Source organism: Loxodonta africana, chromosome 7 (assembly GCF_030014295.1).
Source record: "Loxodonta africana isolate mLoxAfr1 chromosome 7, mLoxAfr1.hap2, whole genome shotgun sequence".
In the NCBI taxonomy this organism is placed as follows: domain Eukaryota; kingdom Metazoa; phylum Chordata; class Mammalia; order Proboscidea; family Elephantidae; genus Loxodonta; species Loxodonta africana.
Window position 1 is genome coordinate 87,814,769 of NC_087348.1, and position 24,565 is coordinate 87,839,333.

Consider the following 24,565-nt stretch of genomic DNA (forward strand, 5'->3'; position numbering starts at 1 on the left):
GTTGGGAGGGACCTGTCTTCAGGCAGCGGTTGGGGACAGGGTGAAGAAGGGACAAGATTGAGTGGACTCTGGGACTGCGGACGAGGAAGGACTAGAAGAGGGATTCTGGAAGTTAATTTGAATCCCTTTTCTCCACCCACCTTCCATTCTCACAGGTACACTCCTCTGCAACAACCTACTTACACACAGCCATGCAATCCCTAGAACAGCCCAGAGACACCTACACCACTGCACCCAGAGACTCAAAGGTGGGCACATACACCCCCACAAGAATCAACAGAATAACTCCAGGGAGGACAGCCCCAGAACAACTCAAAGATACCTGCAGTTTGCATCCCCCACCAACCTAGAGTCACACCAAACCTACACACACCCAATCCAATTCCCTGTGAGGTGTGCAAACCCGGCCCGAAGCTGATCCAACACAGAAGCCTCAAGGTTCACAAGCTGGCCATACTTAGGCAAAATCTCCTCTCTGGTCTCAATCCCAGGTGTGAACTTTAGTCAGTTCCCCCTCCAGCCCCAGACTCTTGGCCCTTGTTCACCTCCTACCCTACCCAACACACACACACACAGACCTCCCATGGACTACACTAGGCTCTCAGGAACTTCTGGCCCCAGAGCTCAGGGGGCTCCCCTGGCCCTCCCCAGACATCCAGGCAGAGCTGGCCAGACCCCCATAGCGATAGAGAGACGTGTCCAAGAGCACTCCACCCACCCCTTCCAGCCAGGGAGGCTGCCACCTGCCCCCTGGATCCTCAGCCTCCATCTACTCTGTGTGATCTGAAGCCAGCAGGTCAACTTCTCTGAGGCTGGGCCATTATGAGTATGGCAGAGGGCCCAAGATGAACATTCACTCACCCCAGTGAAATGCCTGCCAACCCTACAGAGGCTGGCTCTGGGCCACAGGGAGGCAGGGAGAGCCCATGGAGAGGCCCCTGGAAGGGTAGCTAACAGGGCCCAGCGAGTGGCTACCACTTGTCCAGTGTCACACAGCGAGTACCTCTGGCCATTCTGACCAGAACGTGCCTCTCAGCCTCCTCCCTGCCCAGGGTTGCTTTCTACACCCTGGCTACCCCTGTCTCTAGGCTTTAGTTTCCCAGCTTTAGAATGAAAGAATCAGAACTTAGAACCTTAAGGTGCCTCCTAGCCTCAACATCCTAAAGCTCTGGGATAGACCAGCTTTTCTTAAAGGTGCTAAGAGAAAGATGAAGAGTTGTCACCGTGGGTTCACAAATAGAGGTGTTACTTCCTGAAGTGCTCAAGGATGAGATGTTTGTGAATCAGGCCCAATTTTAAGAATGAGTGGGGGTGACCAGGGAGCTGTGATGGCAAGTGACTCCAAGGGGCATTCCCCAAAGTAAATTCTGTAAAAAGAGTTGCAGGTCCCCTTGAGGCTGTGTCATGACCTTAGGACCTTACATCTACAGGCCTCCCATCTGTAGCGTGGGGGATATAGTCAGATAATCACCTCTCTAACCCACACCCTTTACATGTCTGGGAGTGAGTGGCAGGAGGGATGGCTCTGGGCTCAGGAGGCCAGGGCTCTGGCTCTCAGGTACCCACTTCCCCAACTCCACTATGTGTGTGGCTCTAGGCAGGTCATTGCCCCTTCCCAGGCCTCAGTGTTTTTTATCTGACAACCTCCCTCCCAGGTTGGGGGAGACCCAAAGCCTTCTCTGTGAACTTAGCCTCTGGGATCTGCCATGAGGAAAAGAAACCAGAGCACTGGCCTGGTGGGTCCTGCCTTCTTAGGGCCCCAATACCACAGCATCCCAACAGAGAATAGGCACCAGGGCAGTGAAATACCCATGCCCACCAGCCAGTCCAAGGTAAAAGAGATAAGTCTGGAGTGACAGCAAGAGCTAGCAATGAGGTCAAACTGACAGAACTTCCCCATTTTAGAGAGCTGCCATTCTCGGCGGCAGACACTACACAAACCCAGATCCAGGGAGGTATAAATGCCAGAAACCAAACCATCACTGAAATCCAAACACTTTAGCCAAGGATGAGTCTTTTGGGTCTTGAATCAGAAAATGTGGGTGACCTGGTGCCCCTGGATGAGTCTTTTGGGTCTTGAATCAGAAAATGTGGGTGACCTGGTACCCCTGGGCTCAGGTGGTAGCCTGGGCTTAATCCTGGGTCCTGAGTTCAGGCCAGGCTGGCTGGCCAGTGGGTGCACAGAAAGGCACCACTCCTCATCCTACTTATCATTAAGTGCTCTTGCAAGGGGCCCCCAGGAATCTAGATGACTCTGGCTCTGGGGCTCATAATAGCCTCTCCAACATGATCAGATCAAAACGGATTCATACCTTGTCTCAAAAACCCCTGAGCAGCAAAATTAGGGCCCCATCTGCTCAAGGGCAGAATGGCTTGGAGGTGGAGCTGGGGGAGGAGTCTGGAGAGGAAGTTCAAGGACTGGGCCACCCCTGCTTTCCACAGCCTGGCAGAGCGAAGAATTTGTGGACGGTTGCTCAAATTCTGGCTCTATCATTTCCCAGTTGTGGGATCAAGGGCAGGTGACATGTCCTTTCTTAGCCCCAGATTCCTCACCTGGAATAAGACCTACTCTCTGAAGATTATTGCAATGAAAAGAGTTATCCATGTGTCAGTTTCACCCTCCCTTTGATAAACAAAAATATAACTGGACGGGGAACAAAAAGCATTAAGGTAACATCTTAACATGATGGCTGTTAAGATTCTCATGAACGATTAAACAGAGTAAAGGCTGGCAAAATGTGGCTCCTGCTCTGCCCACTGTGCCCCGCTGCCCTAGCTCCAGCTCCCCTTCACAGGACGTGGATCAAGGTGCATCTCTGGGACCCCAGGGCAGGGTCCAGGTCTAGCTCCTCTCTGGGTCTCAGCCCCAGAACAGGGCATCACTGAGCAGAAGTCAGAGTGGGTGTAGAAGGTGAGACCATGTATGAGAAGGTGCTTAGCAAACTGAGAAGTGTCAGAGGAATGTGAGGAATCATTACCCAGGATGCTGACCAAGTACTGGGTCTTATCCGTGCCCTTCCAGAGAGCAGCTGAGGCCGTGGGAGGCACAGGGATACCCCATCATCTTACGGCAAGTCAGAGTCCATATGGGGATCTCTAGTACCTCAGAACTATGACTCCTTGAATAGGGGGCCTCATGCCAGACTTGCTTGTTGCCCCCGATGACCACTAGAGCAGGAATCAGGTCACCTTGGAGCCACTCAATGACCTGGTCCCCAATACCCACCTCATCCCCCCTCCACTGTGTTCCCCCTAAATTACAGACCCTCAGACTGACTTCAGCTGGCCTCACAGCCTCATTGTACAGGTGGAGAAACAAAGGTCCAGGGGACAGGAACAAAGTAGAGATAAGAACCCTGGTCTTCTAGCTCCTAGCTGAGGCTTTGTCCCTCCACCCCTTACATACCCACCTCTTCCACTACATGTTGGTGGCCTTGGCCCAGTCACCACCTTCTTTCAGCCTCAAGATTCAGCACTGCCTTGGCCTCCAGTGCCCCTACCCTGCCCAGTGTCCTGGATGAGGGGTCCCTAAGTTTTGACTTGCTCTTGGGTAAAGAGGCAAAGGGGTGCCCACCCCTACTCACCATCTAGTCAGAGAGACAGATAACTGCCTCGATCTCCCCTCTGGGAGATGAGGAGAAACCCCCCACCCCAGCCCCTCCTCCCCCACCCCCTCCTCAGGGGTAACCCTGCTCCAACCTGGGTGGAGTAAATTCCAAGGCTGCTCAGGACAACAAGGTAGGGTCCTGAGGACACTGTTCTAGAAGGCTGGGTGATGACCTGTGTGATGTCACCAGGAAGCAGCAGAGTGGAACGGTGGTTCCAAAGTCCCCTCTAAAAGGGCCCAGGACAGAGCACTTTGAGGCCCCCAGGGCTAGGCTGGCCTTGAATCAGAAGGCTCGTGGCAATAGGCTCTACATCGCAGTCCCATCTGGAGCCGGATCTAAGTGTTTGCCCAGGGCGGGTCTCATACCCTGTGGGGCCTCACTGAGCAAACACAGCCCAAAACTTGCCCTGAAGGAGCTGCTGGAGCCTAAGGGAGTCACATAGTAGCACAGAGCCACTCTGTGAGAATCACTCATGGTCACCCACATCCTCACTCCTCCTGATGACGTGCTGCAGCCACATACCATCACACGGACATCCTGACAGTCCCACACAGCCACACACAAACTCAGTCGCATACATACATGGCCAGCCTTGCACAGGTAGGCACGCTTGGTCACACCAGCTCATACACAGCACCAAAGTAGGAATGTCAGATAAAATACAGGACACTTGGCTAAATTTGAATTTCAGATAAGCAACAAGTAATTGCTTAGTATATGTACGTCCCAAATATTTGCTGTCTGGCAACCTTATAGCCAAGGCACCACCGCACCCATATCACAAGGCCTCAAAGCACCACACAGTCACACACCAGTTCCCACACAGACTGCAGTCACTCGCTGCACCATGGGAATGTACACTGTTCAGGTCACAGCAGTGGCATGCGCATGCACATGGCTCTGTACACCCTCTCTGTGAAGAGGCCCTGGACCATAGTAACAATGTTTCTTATTCCTTTGACTTCGTAACACCCTTAGTTGGAAGGTCAGGCAAAGACCATATCCCCATTTGACAGATGAGGAAACTAAGGCCCAGGCAGGGACAGAAACTACCCTCGGTGTACCAGCATGTGGTCCTCTGGGTATGGAGTAGGAGGGGTTCGAGGGAAGTCATGTCATGCCTGGGCCAGGCTGTGTACCTGGGCATGGCAGAGCTCCCAAGCAGGCCCCCAGCACTCAGGGCAGCACAGCTTCTCAGGAGTCTCTTCCCTTCAGATAGAATAAAAGCCTACAGGTGGGCGGGGGCACCCCGACCCCTCCCACCACCCTAAGGATGATCTTGAGCTCTCTCCCAAAGGCTCTTCCAACCCTAAACCAAAAACAAACCCACTGCCGTTGAGTCGATTCCGACTCATAGAACAGAGTAGAACCACCCCATAGAGTTCCCAAGGAGTGCCTACTGGATCTGAACTGCCAACCTTTTGGTTAGCAGCTGTGGAACTTAACCACTTTGCCACCAGGGTTTCCTCTCCAGCCCTAGGGAGGTGGAAATTGTCCTTAGTCAGGATGCTGAGGGCTCAGCTTTGAGATTAAAAAATAAGAAGACACCAAAAAAAAAGGAAGTTGTGCAGCCTGCTGCTGGAAGATGGGCAGTCCCAGGGCAGGAGTTCTATTTTTTTTTGTTTTGTTTTGTTTTAACGAACAGAAATTTATTTTCTCATAGTTAGGAGGCTAGAAATCTGAATTTAGGGTGCTGGCTCTAGGGAAGGCTTTCTAACTCTGTCAGCTCTGGAGGATGGTCCTTGTCTTTTTTGAGCTTCTGCTCCTGGGCGATTTTCATGTGGCTTGGCATCTCTCTTCCCCCATCTCTGATCGATCGCTTGTTTAATCTCTTTTATATCTCACCCTACACTAATACTGTCTCATTAACATAACAAAGAAAACCCATTCCCATATTTTCGGGGAAAAAAATTCAAGCCATAACAGTGTTTTACTTTCTTAGTGCTGCTGTAACACAAATACCACTAGTGGGTGTCTCTAAAGAATAGAAATTTATTCTCTCACAATTCTGGATGCTAACAGTCCAAACCAGGGTCTCGGCCATATACATTCATTCCTTCCTTGTTAGTAGCACCAGGTATTCCCTGGCTTGTAAACAATCCTCACACGATGTCTGTCTTCCCCACTTTGTGTGCAGTGAACTTCTTATTAAGCATCTTGCCATGTAACAGGGCTGGAGTTCTTGCCACCAAGCAGCCTCGTCCTTCCTGAAGATACACAAAGATGCCTTCCCATCCCCACCCAGCCTGAGCACAGCATCAAGGTGAGGGCCTGGGGTCAGGCAGATGGATGAAGAAGGTCTGACAGGGAACTCAGAGGGCTTTGGGAGGCTGCTTCAATCCAGCAATCGAATGAGGTTCCCGCAGGTGGCAGTACCCGTCAGCAGATGTCCAGCCTACAGGGTAGAAGGGTGGCCAGCTGGGTTTTGGGCCTCCCAAAAGGGATGTCTCGATGGTTCTGCTCTGGGCTCTGCCACCTCGGGCAAGGCTCTGCTCCTCTCTAGTCCTCAGTTTTCCTGTCAAAATGCCGGTGTTTAAGATGCCTCTTCTACCAGGCTGAGGCGGGAGGGCTCTGTAAATTGTGAGATCCTATGTGGTGGTGGGGGGTTGTTGTTAGACATCACCTTCCCCCGGAGTCTGTGGGCACCCTAGGCAGCAGGACCCTGCAATGTCCAGAGGCAAATTTCAGGACTCTAGGGTACAGGGACTAGAGGATAGGAAGGGAAGGACGGGAGAGGAGGCAGGACAGATGGGGTACGTCACCTCCACCTGCCTCAGCAGTCTAGTATAATGGCTAAGAGCTTGCGCTAAGAGGCCAAACTGTCTGGGTTAGAACCTCTAACTTAGTGTGCGCCCTAGAATTAGTTACTTAACCTCTCTGTCTCGGCTGTACCATTTCTAAAATGGGTAGGCTAACAGGACTATGTCATTAAAACCGGGGTTAAATGAGTTAACGCACGCAAATGCTCGATCAGTGCTACGGCTGCTATCAGTTCTTGTCTCCTGAGCCTCCTCAGCCCCTGTCCCCAAGGCATGGCCCCTTTCCTACATCCTTGTTCCCTGTCATGGAGGCAGTGCCTCCCTCTTTTCCTGACCTGGAGAAAAAGATATAGCCTGAGTCAACCTGGTGCCTGGACAGCTGTGGGTGAAGCAGAGGTGGGCATAATGATATCTTCTCCCTGCTCTCTCATCCCCATTTCCAAACAGAGCTGCAAACGTCCTGGACGGGTCCCATTTGAAAGGCCTTCCCTCAAGGGGTATTAGCTCCTTGCATCCCCAGAGCCCCCTCCCCAGTGTCTGACAACTGGATACTAGAGAGCAGCAGGACAGCGGGAACCCGGCAATGCCCAGCAAGAGGGCAGGACAGCACCAAGATGCCCACACTCCAGGTCCTAGTTCCCAGGACCACATGAGGGGCTGGTGTGAGTGAGCTCAGGGGGTCTATCTGAGACTGAAGCTGAGGGGCCTTCCTGGGTCAAAGTTCATTCTGGGATCAAAATCCACCTAGAACTGGCTGGAACAGGCTCAGCTTCCATGGGGCATTGCTGTGTAAGGAACTCCAGCCCATTACTGTCCCCTAACCTGAGGCCCTGGTGCCTTGGGTCAGCGGGAATCTCCACAATACTCCCCAGGGGAGGCTACCTCCTTCAGCACCTTCTATATTTAGGTCTTGGGCTCTGTGACTCATTCCTGAATCTGCTTTGCTCCCCTACTCCAGGAGTGTGCTCCCATGGTATTTTTATCTTCTGCTGCCTCAGACTGATTAATAAGGTCCCAGAATCCTGCAGCAGCCACACACACCAAGGAAAGCTCCCTAGTTCCACCAGCCCCAGGTTAGCTCTGGGTTTCTCTCTGATCAAATCCTGAACTTCCCACGACTCCCCAACCAGAGCCTGCCCAAATGCCTGCGTTGGGGGTTGGCTCTTAACAGGACTGTAGTGGCAGTGGGGAAGGAGAAGTGGAGCCAAGCCCTGTTCCCTCCAATTCCACTGATGGGCAGAGCCCCAACCTAAAGTCAGGAGACCCAAGCTCTGGGCCTGACTCATCCTCACCTTGCTGTGGGATTCTTGGTGAGTTCTTGGCCCCGCTGGGCTTCTCTTTCCTCCTCTGAAAATCCAGGGTTTGAACCAGGCCTCCATTAAGGAGGCTTGGACTAGAATAGAAATAACCACTGAGCCAGACCTCCACTCTCAGATAGGGTAGGCCGGGGGTGAAGTATTTGATGTGGGGCTTTGTCTCCCACTTAGGCTCTGCCCCCTGCCTCTGGCCTCTGCTGGTTCAAGGGCCACTCAGGCCAGGCACCTGCTGTCAACCTTCTTGGACCTCTGCCCTGCAAGGAAGAAGGCTCATGCACGAGCTATACTCCGAAGGGTCTGAAAAGAGCCCAGGGTATGGTTCTGGTCTGAGTGTCTAGGGCCCTAATGTGTAGTTTGGGGCAAGAACCTCGTTAGCTCTGGGTCTCAGGTTGAGGGGAAGGGAATCAGGTGCACATGGAGGTGTAAACGCTTGACACCTCTATTTTTTGCCAGGTTCCCAGGGTCGGAGGAGATGGGGGACATCCCCACCTCCCCCAGCTCAACTTCCAGAAACACAGGCATCTAGGGCACAGTAGGGAGGTATCTGGAATGTGGGCACACCTGGGGCTGCTGTAGCTCCACGCTTGCCTGGCTCTAAGAGAGCCCCATCTACAGCCTGCCTTAGCCTGTGGCAGGTTTATTGAGGACTTAACCATGTGCCTGGCTTCTATGCACTTAACAGGTCTTAATTCATTGCATTCATAGTTAAAACTCAGGGCAGTCCTGAGTAAGGCTTACTACTTCGACTTTGTAAACAACTAATTAGAGGCTTGGAGAGGGGTAATGACTTGCCTAAAGTCACAGCACTGTCTCTGTGAGAGCTGGTTAAAAGCCAGGTCCGACTGCAGTCCTGGCTTGTTGGTCCACCAATGTAGCTCCTCACAGGGTATACATTAGACACTCAATAAATGTTTGATGCAGATGTTTGATCATTGTCATGTAATGGAAAGATCCCTATCTTAGTCCAGTTCTACCTCAACTTCTCTGTGTGTCCTTAAGACAGGGGTTTTCCTTCTATAGCCTCAGTTTCCCCTGCTGCCAAGGCTTTGAACCAGTTAATTTTGGTTTGATCTCCTGCGGAGAATTTGCATTCTCACTCCAGATACACTGAATCAAAACCAAAACCCATTGTTTTTCAGTCCATTTGGACTCACAGTGACCCTCTGCTGAATCAGAATCTACATTTTAACAAGGTGGTCCTTATGTATACATAAGATTCACCTGGGGATCCATAAGAATCACCTGGGGATCTTGTTAAAATGTAGATTCTTTTCTTCTGTGTGTGTGACCAATATTTGAGACAGAAAGCCATATGCCTCAGTCTTCACTGTCACCTATGACAGGACAAATCACCTCGATTCCATCAAGAAGCTACAACTACCTTTTTTTTTTTGTAATTTTTTTTATTGTGCATTAGGTGAAAGCTTACATAGCAAATTAGTTTTGCATTCGATAGTTTGTACACAAAGTGTTCCATGACATTGGTTCCATTCCCCACAATGTGCCTGCTCTTCTCCCACTTCCATTCTAGTTTCCCTGTTTCCTTTTGTCCTGAATTGCTACCCCCTCCTGCCTTTTTTCTTTGTTTTTGGGCAAGTAGTGCCCTTTTGCTCTCATGTAATACATTGTTCTAAGGAACATGTTCCTCTTGGGTGTTGTTTACTTTATGGGCCTGTCTATGGTTTGGCTATAGTGTCACCATGAGTCGGAATTGACTTGACGGCAATAGGTTATGGTTTGGCTGATGGGTGGTCTCTGGTAATGGCTTCAGTTCCAGTTCAGAAGGGTGTCTTAAGGGCCATAGTCTTGGGCGTTCCTCCAGTTTCTACCAGACCAGTAAGTCTGGTCTTTTTTGTGAATCTGATTTTTTGTTCTGCAATTTTTCTCCCACTTTATCCGGTACCCTCTGTTGTGATCCCAGTAAGAGCGGCCGGTAGTGGTAGCCAGGCATCATCTAGTTCTTCTGGTCTTGGGGTCATGTAAGCTGTGGTTCATGTAGTCCATTAGTCCTCTGGACTTATTGCTCCTTTGGGTCTTTGGTTTTCTCGATCTTCTTTTGCTCCAGATAGTAAGAGACTGACAGTTGTATCTCAGATGGCTGCTCAAAGCGTTTAAGACCCCAGATGCTAGTCACCAAAGAAGGATGTAGAGCTTTCTCTTCATGGACTATGTTGTGCCAACTGACGTAGATGTCCCGCAAGTAAAATGTACATTTTGATTCAGTACATCTGGGGGTAGAAAAGCAAATTCTCACCAGGGGATTGAACCAGTTAGAAGCCCTGTGAAAAATGGAGATGATAAGTGAAGGCCCAGAGAATTAGACACTTGGAGGTAGGGACGATATTCGATTTTCATTTCTACAAATACCTGCCTCCTATTACTTGCTGGAAGTGGGCCCATTTGGAACCAGACCTCAGGGTCTCCCAGGCCTCCCTCACTCACCCCAAACGCCTCTAACAGCACCCCACCTGGGTACAGCCTAGGTCTATTCCTACAAGGAACAGAGAAAAGTTCATTTCCCTGGTGTGTAGATGCATAGACCTGGGGGTGGCATGGTCTGCCCATGGTGTCACTCTGCTACTCTGCCTTACTGGGGAAGATGCGCCTATAGCCTCAGCTCAGTATCACCCAGACCAACCCAGATATCTCCTCCAGCTGCCACTGGCCCCAAATGGAGTCACTTGAGTGCCCAATTCCTCCCATGCACAGAAACAGAGCCCAGTGCCCTCCCACACCTCTCCATTCCAGAGCTGTCCACTTGGTGTTGCCCCTTGTATGTCACACCTCGGTCCTTTCCCTTACCCGGTCCACTGTCCTGAGAAGCAGGATCTGTACAGCTCCAGCAACACTGTTTTCTTTTTCCAGGGTTCTGCAGACCCTCCTCAGCTTCTTGCCTCTGGCAATCATCTCAACAAAGCAGAGCCTTCCTCCATCAGGCCCAGGTGGGATAGGATTTGCAACATGGACTTCTCCAGGCCCTCAGGGCACAGTCTGTCTAAGCCTGTATCCAACAAAGATGCTGCTTCTTGGGGTGCAGGGAAGGACTATAGGCCCAAAGGCAGGAGGGCTGGGCTTTGGCCCTTGCTCAGAGACTGCTGAGACCTGGGGCAAGTCCTTGCTTCTCTCGCAGCCCTCAGCTTTGCAATTTATAGAATGAGGAGACCAGTCCCTCAACATGCAATCACGTTATCATCTTTTGCATTTATTGGACTGCTTGGGGATTTAGTTTTCACCCCTGGATCTCATTTGCTCCTCCTACCAACCTATTCTTATTTACAATAAGAAAGCTTAGGTCCCAAGGGAACAGAATTACCCAAGATCACACAATAATCCTGATCGTCTCTGGTCCTTTACACTCTATAATGCTAGGACTCTGGCAGTGTGACTTTCTCCGACCGGTTGCACAATAGTAAAATAACTGCTATGAGAGGCAACGCACGGGGGTGTGCTTTGCAAACCATAAATGAAAAGGCAACAGAAAAATGATAGGATCTTTACGTTACTACTTATTACTGTTATCTTCGCTAAGACGCCCCCAGGAGTCGATCACAAGACGCTCAGTTAGCGCAGGCGTTCTTTGAAGTTTACGGAGGCCTCGAGGCCTCACATCTGCGCGTGCGCTTTCCAGCCAGGTGCCATCTAGGGGCTCTCAAGTTGCTCCAGCCGGCTCAATCCCCCTTGTGGTTGTGGCCACTTGGTTAGTGTGGCTCCCCTGGATGCCGGTCAGTCCCGCGTCGGTTGAGGCAACTCACAGCCCCACAGCGGCGGAGGTCTGAGGAACAGCAGTGACACAGAACGGTCGCCGTCCTGCTGTATACCAGGGACCCAAGTATCTCAACTACCTCTCCATTAAACCTCCGTTGCTGATTCTAGCTCCCCTCATGGCAAACATGGCGACCACCACGAATTCAGCTATAACAGCAGCCCACGCACTGCGTCATGGGAGCTGCGTTTCACGGCTAAGACGTTTATGGAGTTACAACGCTGTGTAAACTACAGTTCCCAGAAGCCCAAGTGCTAGCGTTGCAGAAGCAGTGCGCAGGGCATGTTGGGAAATAGAGTTTGGGCGAGCTGGTGGGTTTGTGCTGATAGAGAAACCATAGTGAAGGAAGTGGAGCTAAGTGCGCTAAGGGCAGAAGTTGTGGGTTCCTTTTACCAATGAGTTACACAGTAGCAGTTATAGGAGCCTAATATCCTTGTTAGGAAGGTGTTTTAGGAAGATTACTACTCATTAGCTGTCTGCATCTCCTACACAGCTTCCTCCTTCACTTTACGAAGACTGCACTTGACAGGTCGTCATCACCCGGGGCACTCTAAGTTTTTGCCTTCTTGCTGATCAATAGAACTTTCTGCTATGATGGAAATATTCTATACATAACACTGACCAACAGAGCAACCCCTAGTCTGTGGCTACGAAACACATAACATGTGGCATGGAACCGAAGTCTGAACTTTATTAATTACTTTTTAGTTAATTTAAATTTAAAATACCTAGGTGTGGCTAGGCCACCATATTGGACAGCGCAGTAAACTAGACCTCTTAGGAGCGTTCAACACCCCTTTGCTTTCTGAGGCTCGCACTTTTTTTTTCCTGCCTACTTATTACTCAGTCTTTGCAGATTCCTCTTCCATTGTTTGTCCCCTGAAAACCTAAAAATTAATTTGGACTGTAAAAATCTGCCCTGCTATTCATCAGGATGGAAAAACAGGCACAGATAAAGCCAGCTGCTAAATTAACAGGAAATAATATTTTTCCCAAGGATAAAAAAAAAAAAAAGGCTGAAAAGTGTCATACCAACCACCTGCTTTGAGTGACTACTGCTTTCTTACTGAGCTACTTTGTTTTCTAAAACCATAGACTCTCTGAAACTTTGCTGTTTGAGATTTTATCAGTAAGGAAACATCCTACTCTTGCATAGAGGATCTAAGTCACTAAACAGACTGGAGTTACAACCCAGGGGCAGAACTTTGGAGAAGGGGTTTCTGAACACAACATTTCTGCATCTATATTAATTTTATTATTTCTAAGGAAAAAGTATGCCGGGTTCACTTAGCAGTCCAGGTCTGATGTGACTCTCTCTACACACAACTCTGCTTTGCTTTGAGCCTAGCAAAATTTGAGCCTTTACTTAAATTCCACCTAATCTCCACCACTCTTTCAAATCCTATAGTAACTCTGTATTTGGTGAGCTGGCCCATTGGTTCCTCTGGTGTGTGTAATTTCCCTCATTGCAATGGGTCAATAAACCTAATTTTGTCAGAGTACAGTTTGTCCCTGGTGGTCTTTGGCTCATTGGGCTAGGACATCCGGAAATACCGATGTCATCCAGGTTCTGTCATGGGCCAGCTCTTCACTCTGCACATTCTCTTTAGACGGTATTATTCACTTCCATCCATGTAAGGATGGCTTTCAAACCTCCAACTCAGGTCTTTCTCCTGCCTCTAGGATATCTCCCTCTGGTTGACTCACGGATTTTTTATACTCAGTGTGTTCAAAACTTAACTTTCTTTGGGTGACTTGGTGTTGAAGGGCAGCCTCTCCTCACTGCCGTGTTTGAAGTAAGAACCACTTGACCACTTCTGACCCATACGATGGGTGGGGGTCACCCCTCACCTGGGCCAGGTACCTCTTCAACCACCGTCCTCAAACTGGACATTGGATCAGCTGTTTTTCACATAGGTCATTGTCCAAAGCCTTAAAAAACTGGGAGGAGCAGGGATGTGAGGGGCAGGTAGAAACTAGGCCTGACTTGCCCTGCTTCTGGACTTTCAGCAAGGGCGGGGCCTCGTGATAGAGACTGCAGAGGAGGTCCTGCCTGTCTTCCCCTTTTACTGATCTCTCGTGATCCTCTCCCTTGAAGCCCTTCCCATCATTGTCTTCACCCCACCTAGTTCCCTGTCCCTTCTAGTGCCTTGAGGATTTCACAGCCACCTGCCTCACTGACCTTGTGGCTTTCTCCTGAGGTCAGCCAGCCTTAGCCAACTCTGCAAAAGAGTGGGTTGTGGCCTGTCTGCTGCTGTAAGGAAAGGAGAGCTAGGTAGAGTGGGGGAGGGTGGCTACTGTAGGAGGCTTCCCCTTGGGCTGTGACTAGTTTTCTCTCTAAAACTTCTAAAACCAAACACACTTCAACACCTTGAAGATTTAACTTCTTTGTAAAGGACGCTCTTGCCATCTCTTCTCACTCTACCCCTGCCCTACAGAAGAAGTTTGTATTCCTCTTATTCACATACTAACTTTTGGTCACCTTCCCCTTTCTTGCCCATTTCAAAGCACTTTCACGTTAGCCTGCATTGAATAATACTGAAATCACGAGTTTCTTCCCTAGGTTGAAGGATGGGTATAGTTTCAGTTCACCCCATCCCAAATGCCATTTTCCCATTAAAATAAGCCAATAGTGAGTGCATGGCGTGTGAAGGGGAAATCAGCGGTTGCGTTAGCTGTAGATGAAGTCACTTCTCCCAAACCCTCAGTGGTTTTGAACATTTCACACTTTTAAGCTGTTTAATTTTTAGTCCCATATTCCTTAACTGACAATCTTTGGTGGGCCATTGGTTAGAAACATAAACAACAAATTAACGAAAAGCATAAAAATAAACCTCTAAATTTGCTTCAAGATGAATGTTGCTAAATTCTTGCATTTGCCTAATCAAAATTTGTACATAGCACATGCAGATGTTATTAAGACTACAAAGACATGGTTAGAAAGAAAAAAGTAGATGTAATGATTATATCCCATTTGGCTTTTCATGTACTGAGAGTAAAGACAACCCGTTCCTACCGGTGTCATTTGTCGAATACGTTTGCAAACAGCAGCCTGAACCTTTCCTTTCATCATTTATAAATAAAATATCAGAAACAAAAAATAAATCTGTTGGATTTTTAAGAAGTATTATGAATTATTTCAGACATACATTTTCAACGTCAGGACACACAGAGCTAGCTGCTTCTTTCGATTGCACTGGATTCCATCTGTGGAAGTACCATGATATATATAACCATTCGTCCTGACGCATACTGGCGTAAGACTGCTGGATCAAAGGGTATACATTTTTTTTTTTTTTTTTTTAACAGGTATAGCCAAATTGGAGTCCCTAGGTGGTATAAATGGTTAATACCCTTGGCTGCTAACTGAAAGGTTGGAGGTTTAGGTCTACCCAGAGGCGTCTTGAAAGAAAGGCCTGGTGATCTGCTTCTGAAAATTCAGCCATTGAAAACCCTCTGGAGCACAGTTCTGCTCTGGCACATATGGGGTCACCATGGTTTGGAGTTGACTCAGCAGGCACTGGTTTATGGCCAAATTGCCCTCCCAGAAGGTTAAACCAATTTACACTGGCACCAGGAGTAAATGACAGGATCTATTTCCCTGCACCTTCACTAACTTAGAATATTATCCAATTTCTTAATTGTTGCCAATCTGATGGGTGAAAAAATGACGTCTCATTAGTACTCAACTTACATTTCACTAGTTGTGCATGGTTTTATTTTTTTGTGGACCATTTATTTTTCTTCTGATAAAAGACACTGCCCGTTTTTATACTGGGTTTTCTGTTCTCTAGTTGATTTATGGAAATTCTTTATATCTTCTGGATTTCACTACTTTGTTATATATGTTGCAAATATTTTCTCCCTATTTGTCTCTTTTTTTTTTACTTTGTTTATGATGCCTTTTGAAATTTTACGTTTTTATGTGGTCAAATTTACCCGTTTTCCCTTAAGATTTTTGGGTTTTGAATGTTGTTTAAGAAGGCCTTTCCTATTTGTTTCTAATACCTTTATATATTTTTTATGGTTGTAAACCATAATGTAATTCATCTGGAATTTACTTTTACATATGGTATGGAATAAAGAATCTATTTAATTATGTTTTTTCCTCAAAATGGATAACTAATTATCCTTAATAGTCTATTGAATAGACTCCTGTTTTCCACTTATTTAAAATGCCATCTTCATCATATATTAAGTTCTTACATGGGAGGATCTGTTTCTGATCTCTAGTCTGTTATGGTCTTGCCTATTTTCAAGCACACCATTTTCATTGTAATCTTTTCTTTGTTCTTTAACATTTTTTTCTCTGGTATTTTAAATAAAATTTATTGTGGTGAAATATAACAGAAAGTTTGCCATTTTAACCATTTTTAAGTGTGCAATTCAGTGACATTAATTATATTCATCATTATCCATTTCCAAAAGTTTTATGTCACCAGTACTCACCCAGCACACACTCCCATTTCACTCCCATTTCCTCTTCCTGTTAGCCCCAGGTAACCACTAATAAACTTTTGTCTCCATGCATTTGCCTATTCTAGATATTTTATGTAAGTGGAATCATACAATATTCGTACTTTTTGTGTCCAACTTATTTCTCTCCACATAATGGTTTCAAGGTTTATCTGTGTTGTAGCACGTTATCACAATTTCACTTCTCTTTATGGCTGAATAATATTCTACTGCATGTATAGATCACATTCTGTTTCTCCATTCATGAACATTTGAGTTATTTTCCCCCTTTTGGCCATTATGATCAACGATGCAATGAACATTCGGGTACATAGATCTGTTTAAGTCTCTTGAGTATTTTTTTTTTTTTTTAGATGACTTTTAGAAACAACTTGTCAAGTTCCATTTAAAAAAACATCCTGTTGGGATTTTGACTGAGATATATTGAGTTTACAATTTGTACAAATTATAACTTTATTTGTAGTATTCCCACCCCAAACACATTCTGTATTTTCTTTAATCGAGGTATTCTTTTACATCTTTCAATTAATTTGATTAAGATACACTAAATATATTCGATATAAGCTTCAAACTAATTTATGTTCTTTATTTGCAGCTTGTAAAATTATTGTTAAATTTTTGTTGCTGCTGTGAATTAAGTTTTTTAAAATTACATTTCCTAATTGGACATGACTGGGCTATATGAGAACTATTGAATATATATACTAAATGCTACACTTACAGGAATTAGTGCTACAGATATACTAACATAAAGACGTATGTACAAGCCTGTACATAGTAACATTGTTAGAGCCAATAATTGTAAGTAGCCTAAATGTTCATCAATAAGGGACTGATTAAATAAATTATAGTACATCCATGCAATGAAATGCTTTGCAGCCTTAAGACAAATGAAGTAGACCTATATATAGGAAGTTTTCCCAGATGCATTGAAGATGTATTATTATGTAAAGAAGCAAATTGTACAACAGTGTCTAAATGCTACCATTTTTGTTTTTTTAATTGTTCTTTAGATGAAGGTTTACAGAGCAAATTAATTTCTCATTAGACAATTAATACATATTGTTTTGTGACATTGGTTGCCAACCCCATGACATGTCAACACTCACTCTCTCCCTCTTGACCTTGGGTTCCCCATTACCAGCTTTCCTATCCCGTCCTGCCTTCTCATCCCTGCCCCTGAGCTGGTGTGCCCATTTAGTCTCATTTTGTTTTATGGCCCTATCTAATCTTTGGCTGCAGATTGAACCTCAGGAGTAACTTCAGTATTGAGTTAAAAGGGCGTCCAGGGGTCATACTCCTGGGGTTTCTCCAGTTTCTGTCAAATCAGTTAAGTTGGTCTTTTTTTGTGAGTTAGAATTTTGTTCTACATATTTCTCCAGTTCTATCTGGGACACTCTATTGTAATCCCTATGAGAGCAGCAGGTGGTGATAGCTCGGCACCATCTAGTTGTGCTGGTCTCAGTCTGGTGGAGGCTGTGGTAGTTTGGTCCATTAGTCCTTTGGACTAATCTTCCCCTTGTGTCTTTTGTTTTCCTCATTCTCCCTTGCTCCAGGCTGGATGGGACCAGTGGAGTATCTTAGATGCCTGCCCACAAGCTTTTAAGACCCTAGATACTACTCACAAAGTAGGATGTAGAATGTTTTCTTCATAAACTATGTTAATGCCAGTTGAGCTAGATGTCCTCTGAAACCATGGTCCCCACAGCCCTCAGCCCAGGAATTTGGTCCCTCAGGGAGTTTGGATGTGTCTGTGAAGCTTCCATGACCTTGCCTTGGTCAAGTTGTGCTGACTTCCTGGAATTGTGTACTGTCTTACCCTTCACTAAAGTTACCACTTATCTATTGTCTACTTAGTGTTTTTCCCTCCCCACCACTTCCCTCCCTAGTAACCGTCAAAGATTGTTTCTTTCTGTGGGGAAACCTTTTTCATGAGTTTTTATAATAGTGGTCTCACACAGTATTTGTCTTTTTGTGACTGACTTATTACACTCAGCGTAATGCCCTCCAGATTTATCCATGTTGTGAGACGTTTAGCAGATTCATCATTGTTCTTTATTGCTGCCTAGTATTCCATTGTGTGTAGGTACCATAGTTTATCCACTAATCTGTTGATGGGCACTTAGGTTGTCTCCATCTTTTTGCTATTGTGAATAATGCTACAATGAACATGGGTGTGCATATGTCTATTCAGGTGATGGCTCTTATTTCTCTAGGATATATTCCTAGGAGTGGGATTGCTGGGTCATACGGTATTTCTATTTCTAGCTTTTTAAGGAAGCACCGTATTGTTTTCCAAAATGGTTGTACCATTTTACATTCCCACCAGCAGTGAATAAGAGCACCAATCTCCCACAGCCTCTCCAATATTTATTTTGTTTTATTTATTTATTTATTTTTGTGCCAGTAAGGTCAGGGTGCAATGGTATCTAATTGCAGTTCTGATTTGCATTTCTCTAATGGGTAGTGATTGAAAGCATTTCCTCATGTGTCTGTTAGCAGCCTGAATGTCTTCTTTGGTGAAGCGTCTGTTCATATCCTTTGCCCATTTTTTAAATTGGATTGTTTGTATTTTTGTTGTAGAGGTATTGAATTTTCCTATACATTTTAGAGATTAGACCTTTGTCAGATTTGTCATAGCCAAATTTTTTTTTTCCCAGTCTGTAGGTTCTCTTTTTACTCTTTTGGTGAAGTCTTTTTTTTTTTCTTTTTAAATAATTTTTATTGTGCTTTAAGTGAAAGTTTACAAATCAAGTCAGCCTTTCACAGATAAACTTATACACACCTTACTACATAATCCCATTTACTCTCCCCTTAATAAGTCAGCCCGCTCCCTCCTTCCAGTCTCTCCTTTCGTGACCGTTTTACCAGTTTCTAACCCTCTCTACCCTCCCATCTCCCCTCCAGACAGGAGTTGCCAACACAGTCTCAAGTGTCCACCTGATACAAGTAGCTCACTCCTCATCAGCATCTCTCTCCAACCCACTGACCAGTCCATTCCGTGTCTGATGAGTTGTCTTTGGGAATGGTTCCTATCCTGGGCCAAAAGAAGGTTTGGGGACCATGACCGCCGGGATTCTTCTAGTCTCAGTCAGACCATTAAGTCTGGTCTTTTTATGAGAATTTGGGGTCTGCATCCCGCTGTTCTCCTGCTCCCTCAGGGGTTCTCTGTTGTGCTCCCTGTCAGGGCAGTCATTGGTTGTGGCCGGGCACCATCTAGTTCTTCTGGTCTCAGGATGATGTAAGTCTCTAGTTCATGTGGCCCTTTCTGTCTCTTGGGCTCAAAATTATCTTGTGACCTTGGTGTTCTTCATTCTCCTTTGATCCAGGTGGGTTGAGACCAATTGATGCATCTTAGATGGCTGCTTGTTAGCATTTAAGACCCCAGACGCCACACTTCAAAGTAGGACCCTGAACGTTTTCTTAATAGAATTTATTTTGCCAATTGACTTAGATGTCCCCTGAAGCCATAGTCCCCAAACCCCCACCCTTTCTCCGCTGACCTTCGAAGCATTCAGTTTATCCAGGAAACTTCTTTGCTTTTGGTCCAGTCCAGTTGAGCTGACCTTCCCTGTATTGAGTATTGTCCTTCCCTTCACCTAAAGTAGTTCTTATCTACTATCTAATCAGTAAATAACCCTCTCCCATCCTCCCTCCCTCCCCTCTCTCCTAACCACAAAAGAATGTGTTCTTCTCAGTTTAAACTATTTCTCAAGATCTTATAATAGTGGTTTTATACAATATTTGTGCTTTTGCATCTGACTAATTTCACTCAGCATAATGCCTTCCAGGTTCCTCCATGTTATGAAATGTTCGGTGAAGTCTTTTGATGAGCATAAATATTTAATTTTTAGAAGATCCCAGTTATCTAGCTTATCTTCTGGCATTTGTGTATTGTTAGCTATGATTTGTATGCTATTTATGCTGTATATGAGGGCCTCTAGGGTTGATCCTTTTTCTTTTTCTATGATCTTTATAGTTTTTGGTTTTATACTTAAGTCTTTGATCCATTTTGAATTAGTTTTTGTATATGGTATGAGGTATGGGTCCTGTTTCATTTTTTTACAGATGGACATCCAGTTTTGCCAGCACCATTTGTTAAAAAGACTGTTCTTTCCCCATTTAATGGACTTTGGATGTCTGTCAAAGATCAGGTGACCACAGGTGGATGAATTTACTTCTGGGTTCTTGATGCTGTTCCATTGGTCAATGTCTGTCATTGTACCAGTACCAGGCTGTTTTGACTACCGTAGCTGTATAGTAGATTCTGAGGTCAGGTAGTGCAAGTCCTTCTAAAAAAAAATTTATTCTTTTTCTTCAATAATGCTTTACTTATCCAGGGCCTCTTTCCTCTCCATATAAAGTTAATGATTAGTTTTTCCACCTCGTTAAAGAATGCTGTTGGTATTTGGATCAGGATTGCATTGTATTTGTGATTGCTTTGGGTAGAATTGACATTTTCACAATGTCGAGTCTACCTATCCACGAGCATGGTATGTTTTTCCACTTACGTAGGTCTGTTTTGGTTTCTTGCAGTAGTGTTTTGTAGTTTTCCTTGTATCGGTCTTTTACATCCCTGGTTAGATTTATTCCTAAACATTTTATTTTTTTAGGGGCTATTATAAGTGGTGTTGCTTTCCTGATTTCCTTCTCGTAGGTCTTATTGGTGTATAGGAATCCAAAGATTTTTGTATGTTTATCTTGTATTCTGCTATTCTGCTGAATCATTCTATTAGTTCCAGCAGTCTTCTTGTGGAGTTCTTTGGGTTCTCTATGTATATGATAGTATCATATCACCTGCAAATAGGGATAGTTTTACTTCTTCCTTACCAATTTGGATGCCCTTTATTTTTCTTGCCTTATTGCTTTAGCTAGGGATTCCAGCACAATGTTAAATAGGAGGGGTTATAAAGGGCATCCTTGTCTTGTTCCTGTTCTCAGGGGGAATCTTTTCAGCCTCTCTCTGTTGAGAATGGTGTTGGCTGTTGGTTTTGGATAGATGCCCTTTATTATGTTGAGGAATTTCCCTTCTATACCTATTTTATTGCGGGTTTTTATCAGGAATAGGTATTGGACTTTTTAGAATGCCTTTTCTGCATCAACTGAGATGATCATGAGATTCTTTTATTTATGTGGTAGACTATGGTGATTGATTTTCTAATGTTGAACCATCCTTGCATATCTGGTATGAATACACTCTTGGTCGTGGTGTATTATTTCTTTGATGTGATGCTGAATTCTATGGCTAGAATTTTGTTGAGAATTTTTGTGTCTATTTTTTTTTTTATTCATGAGAGATATTGGTCTTTAGTTTTCTTTTTTTCGTGGTGTCTTTGTGTGCTTTTGGTATCAGGGTTATGCTGGCTTCATAGAACGAATTCGGAAGTATCCCTTCTTTTTCTATGTTCTGAAATAGTTTGAGTAGTACTGGTGTAAGCTCTTCTCTGAATGTTTGGTAGAATTCTCCAATAAATCCATCTGGGCCAGGGCTTTTTTGTTGTTGTTCGGAGTTTTTTTTAATTGACTTTTCATTCTCTTCTCGTTATGGGCCTGTTCAAATTTTTGATCTCAGATTGTTAGTTTAGTGTTTAGATAGTGTGTTTCTAGAAATTTGTCCATTTCCTCTAGGTTTTCAAATTTGTTGGAGTATAGCTTTTCATAATACTCTGTTACGATCCTGTTTATTTCATTTGGCTCTTGTAATGTCCTTCATTTCATTTTTTATTTGGATTATTTGTGTCCTCTCATCTTTTTGGTCATCTTGGCCAATGGTTTGTTGATTTTGTTGATCCTTTCCAAGAAGCAACTTTTGGTTTTGTTGACTCTACTGTTTTTCTATTCTCTATTTCATTTATTTCTGTTCTGATCTTTATTATTTCCTTTCTTCTGGTGGCTTTGGGCTTCTTTTGCTGTATGTTTTTATGTTTGTATATGCACAAACATTTCTAGAAGAATATACGTGAAAATTCTAAATAATGGTGATGCTTATAGAGAAGGTACTGGGAAATTAGTGTGAGTCAGTGACAATGACGTGTTTGCACCCATTTTTCTCCTCCAGGGCACATAGGAAGACTATATTTCCCAGCTGTCTTACCAGATCTGATATCACTAGTGGAAATGTGGATAGAACAATGTGTCACTTCAGGTTTAAGACAATTAAGTGTGAACGTGAATTCTTCCCTCACCCCTAACCATGCAGTTGGAATCAGAACTCTGGGATGTTGGAGGTGCTGAGCATGGAAGCAGCTTGAATCTGAGTCATGGTTCAGGCTCAGAACCAACACTGCCTAACCTACCCTGAACTGTGAGTGAAAATATACCTTTGTTGTGTTAAGCCACTGAGATTTGTAGGTTAATTTGGTACCACATGCGGTGGATTAAAGATGGCCAGAAATTCTTTGACACTCCTCTCATTGAGAGGTGGGTCTACGTCTTCTCTCCTTGTATCTGTGCTGGACTGTGACTGCTTTGACTGACAGAATACAGAGAAAGTGATGCTGTGGTAGTTTCTGGCTCAAGCCTTAATAGACCAGCAGCTTCCTCTTCTTGTCTCTTTTGGGATGCTACCTCTCAGAATCTAGCCATCATGCTCTTAGAAACATAAGCCACGTGGAGGGGTCGTATGTAGGTCACATGTAAGTGCTTTTGTTTTCAGCCCTAACTGACCTCCCAGCAACAGCCAGGGTCACTTGCCAGCCATATGAATGAGCCATCATGAGCAATCAGCCCAGCTGAGTCTTAGATGACTCCCATACTGGTTGTAACTGCAACCACATAAGAGACTCAATGTGAGAATCACCCAGCTGAGCTCAGCCAACACTCAGAATGGTGAGCAATAATAAGAAACAGTTGTATTAAACAATAAATAACCTAAAGACTACAGTACAGCCAGTCCTATCCTGACCAATATGAAGGTCTGGAATGAACAGGCTCACTTTTCAGTGTTAACCCTTTTGTACTATTTAAAATTTTTGTTATGTGCATGTAATTTATTTGTCAATTAAAAAAATAACTACAATTCTGAGTTCAAAACTTCTAAGCATTGGGTCATGAAAACTATTTTTGTATATTTTTAAAATCATAGCAACAGTGATAAATATTTACTGTTCACCTACTCAGTACCAAGTCCTGTTCTGGATGCTGAAGACAGAGCCGGGATCAAGGCTGACTTGGTCCTGGCTCTCCTGAAGGTTCCAGCCTGATAGGAGAGACAGATAATAAACAGATAAACAAACACAGAGACATGTGATTAGTGCTCTGGAAGGATGTGCTGATGTGGTAGACCCTGACTGGGGTAGGAGCTATTTCTGATTGGGTGAACATGGAACATCTTCTGAAGTCTGACTGGTGGCCCGGTGCCAAGCTCTGAAAGATCTGGAGGAAGAACACCAGGCAGAGGGAACAGCCAGGACAACAGTTTTGAGGTGGAAATGAGCTTGGAAGTGAGACTTCGGTGATGTGAATGACAGTGACGTGTAGAAAGAAGTAAAGACAGAGATGTGGGTAGGAGCCAGATCTAACAAGGCCCTCAATGGCATAGTAAGGGATCCGGAATTTGCTTCGAACATGCTGAAAAGCCTTTGGAGGATTTTAAGTAAGAATAACATGAGCTGATTGATTTTAGAACAATCGATCTAGCCTAACTCAGGTGCAAATTTCAATCTTTATCCTAAAATTGGGTTCCCAAATCATGATATAATCACTTTTTATGTATATTGGTCACTGAATCATGTCTTTATGACATAATTAACAACATACTTTATAACATAACTAATTATAGATAAAATAAACAGTATGTTAAATGTGAAAAAGAGAAATGTCTTTAAGAAATATGTCTTAAAATTTTATTTTAAATGAACTTTATATTAACCCATTACCATCGAGTTGATTCTGACTCATAGTGACCCTATGAGTCAGAATGATAGAACCGCCCCATAGGGTTTCCAAGGAGCAGCTGGTAGATTTGAACTGCCAACCTTTTGGTTAGCAGCTGTAGATTACTGTAGCTCTTAACCACTGCACCATCAGGGCCCTAAACTTTATATTAGAATCTTTTGTATTCTAAAGATGTAAGATACTTATCTTTAGTCAAAATCACTTTATCGTCTACAAAAAAAAAAAAAAAAAAAAAAAAAATTTTTTTTTTATTCAAAAATGACAAAAATTATCTTAAATTTCCTGAGTGGTTTGTGAGTCAAAAGGTTAGGAAACACTGGCAATATGCCTCCTCACCTGAAGGAAACAGGGTGCCCCTGTACCTCATAGTCCGAGGGCCTTTTACTAGTATCCCCCGGTATCTGAGAGTCAATCAGTCCTAAAGGGAACTCATCATTGTTGCCACCTGGCTTTGGGTCTCTATTGGCACCCTACCTCCCTTTCCCTGGACACCCTTTCTGGTGAAGATCACCACCCCCTATCCACTCCTTCAACAGATTGGGCTGGGGCTAGAGGTACAGAGGTAAATAGGACTCAGGCCTTGCCTGTTCCCAGATTATGATAACATGGTTTGATGACTGTGGTGACAGGACATGCAGGGGCTAATGGAGTCCTGAGGCTGGGGCCAGAGAAGCCCTAACTTAGTGCAGGGGCAGGAAAGTTCTGGAGGAGGTGAGTCATGAGTAGAAACCAGGCAGACTAGAGAGG